This window comes from Prionailurus bengalensis, chromosome A1 (genome assembly GCF_016509475.1).
Source record: "Prionailurus bengalensis isolate Pbe53 chromosome A1, Fcat_Pben_1.1_paternal_pri, whole genome shotgun sequence".
Classification (NCBI taxonomy): domain Eukaryota; kingdom Metazoa; phylum Chordata; class Mammalia; order Carnivora; family Felidae; genus Prionailurus; species Prionailurus bengalensis.
Genome location: NC_057343.1, coordinates 191,009,388 through 191,012,121, shown reverse-complemented (window position 1 = coordinate 191,012,121; position 2,734 = coordinate 191,009,388). Strand labels below are relative to the sequence as shown.

Sequence of the window (2,734 nt, the reverse complement as noted above, 5' to 3'; positions counted from 1 at the left end):
TCATTCCAGCAAATCAGAAACAAAGAGGCCTCCATGTACCCTTGAAGGAGCACCTGCTGAAGCAGCCTCTGGTGGCCCACTGCTGGCTGTGGCTGTTACAAGAGGGAGAGGCTGGGGGCACACTGGGGCAAAATCTGCTAGTTCCATGCCTGCTGGAGCCACCCATTGTGTATGGAGTTTAGTTTGGATTCAACCTGGGGGAAATTGGTATTATCTGAGGTTCTAGCACTGCTGTTGATGCAGTGGGATGAAGGGGAGGCCACAGGGACACACTGGATGGCTGTGCTGGGCTGTAGCGCTTTACAGTAACCCAACATGGGGTGAGGCCCAGAGGCCTGGTTGAGTTACACCCAGGCTGTCTTGGATGCTCGGCATTGGCAAGAAAAGGCCAGGGAGACTGCAGGGGAAACAGAAGCTCCAGAGGTGCTGGGGCCTTGGCATCATTAGGTTATCTTTACCGTTCTGCATGGAGGTCTGGCCAAGGCTGGCTCTTTCCCGAAGTGGGGAATTCCTGCTCTCGTTTGTGCTGGTAGACAGATTGCTGTTTGCTGAGGGGTGAGGGGTGGTCTCCTTCCTCTCTAGGCAGGATAGGGGGCTGGTAGGCATGATAGTTTTGCTGCTTGTGTTCTGCCTTGTCTCCTGATCCTCTCAAAATCTGCCTTGCTCCTCTGAGTATTCCTAGAGGAACAATTGTTGTGATTTGAATTGTGTGGCTTCCCTTCCCCCACAAGGCATGTAACGAAGCTCAACCCCCAATGTTATTTAGACATAAGGCCTTTAAAGAGGTGATAAAAGTTACATTAGGTCATAAGGCTGGGGCCCTAATTTAATATGACTGGTGTCCTCATATGAAGAGGAGACCCTAGAGTTACACAGGTGCAGAGGAAAGGCCATGTGTGGACATAGAGAGGAGGCCAGGAAGATATCTCTCACTTTAGAAACCAACCCTCACAGCACCTTGATCTTGAACTTGGAGCCTTCAGAACTGTGAGAAAATAAATTTCTGTTGTTTAAGGCACCCGGTCTGTGGCATTTTGCTATGGTCATCCTAGTTGACTAATACAGCAACTAAAGATAGGAATGACAGGTTCACTGAAACTCAGTGCTTGGGATTGGCAGAGACCCAGTGCTGTACCTCATAGGATGGGGAGGGAGTGCTGCTGTTGGTCAGATCTGCTGAAGGCTGGGACTTCAGGGTGAGGGTGTAGACCTGCAGCTTGGATCTCTGGTATCCCAGAAGCAGATAGCTGGTTATCACTTCTTTGTACCTCTGGCCTGTCAATGAGTCCTGGATATTCTCACGGAGTAATCCATGGACACAATCAGCTCAGTCTGTGAGGTCTTTGTACTCAAGAGACTGACTCTACATAAGGCTTTAGTTCCTCATCTTTATGACCCATATTCATCCATGGATCCTTCGTCATTTACTTTAAAGTGCTTCTCTTGCTAGGACATTGAGAATGAGAAATTTCTTGAGCAGGTTTTCACATTCCATGCACAAGTCAAAAGGAAGATGGTATATTCTGCTCACTTCTTCCTGCAGCTCCTTAAAGTTCTGTCCATCAAAGGCAGGGATCCACTGACCAATGTATAGAAAATGATTGCCAGGCTCCGCATAGCCATGGCAGGTCCCTCATACTTTGGACCCTGGGAGAGTTCCAGGAAAGCATAAAGGGGGACTGTTCCAAAAGTTATCTAACTTGTTGACAAGGTGAATTAGTTGCTGAAACCAAAGTCTACAATCTTGATGTTCATGTCAGCATCCAAGAGCTAGTTTTCTTTCTTTAAGTCTCTATGGACAATAAACTTGTGGTGCTATTTCTGTATAGCAAACACTGTTTGGCAGAATTTGACTTTGATCTCTTTTTCTTGCATACTTTCATGAGCCACTAGGTACTCATCTCCACTAGTATACTCTATGACAAGGCTGCTTGTCCCTAGTCTCCATCACTTCACATAATCTCACTATGTTGGGATGATTGAAAGCCTTCATGATTTTTACTTTTCGGGATAGTCTCTGGAGGGTGGAGGAATTCTGATGATCTTATCAGTGATCTTTATGGCTACCTTTTCCTAGTCAGGATGTGTCAGGCCAAGTTCACCACGACAAAGGTACACTTGCTGATGGTCTTGAAGAGTTGGTTGTTGCCAACATGGTTCTCCTAAGCAGAGATGGCTGAGAAGCCCTGTAACATGTTGGATTAACAGCTGGGCTTGAAAGCAAGCTTGGGAATTTAAGCTCGGGATAAGCTGGTGAGAAGCTTGGCCAGGTCACCTCAAAAAAAAATCACTTCCAAAGACCACCTGATGAACTGATCTTTATGATGGAATCAAAACACAATGGCAGACTAAAAATGAACTAAAAACAAATACTAAAAAAATGCGAAAAAAAAGATGTGAGAAAAAAGAATAACTTTTAAAAATGAAAGAAAAAAGAAGAAAAAAAGTAAAAGTAAAAAAGAAAAGTCAGAAAAATAGAAAGTGAGAAAAGATAAAGAAAATGGGAAAGTGAGGGAAAAAAAGTAACAAACAAAATATACGAAAACCCACAATGCCAAGGAGAAAACAAGCTAACTTTAGTCAAATGTCCTTCAGGTCATTGAAAACCAGCTTCCTGAACTAGAAGCACAGCAAATCTCAGCCCAACCAGGGGCTTATATAGGTGCTTGGAATTCTATAATAATGGTTGCTGTGAGGTCACAGCAAGAAACGGACCAATCTTGGCTGGTGATCA

General features: G+C 44.8%; 1 pseudogene; it reads right to left on the bottom strand.

Annotated features, from left to right (window-relative positions):
* Nucleotides 1–1,032: 1,032 nt before the first annotated feature.
* LOC122476243 lies at nt 1,033–2,390 on the bottom strand (annotated as a pseudogene).
* Nucleotides 2,391–2,734: the final 344 nt, after the last annotated feature.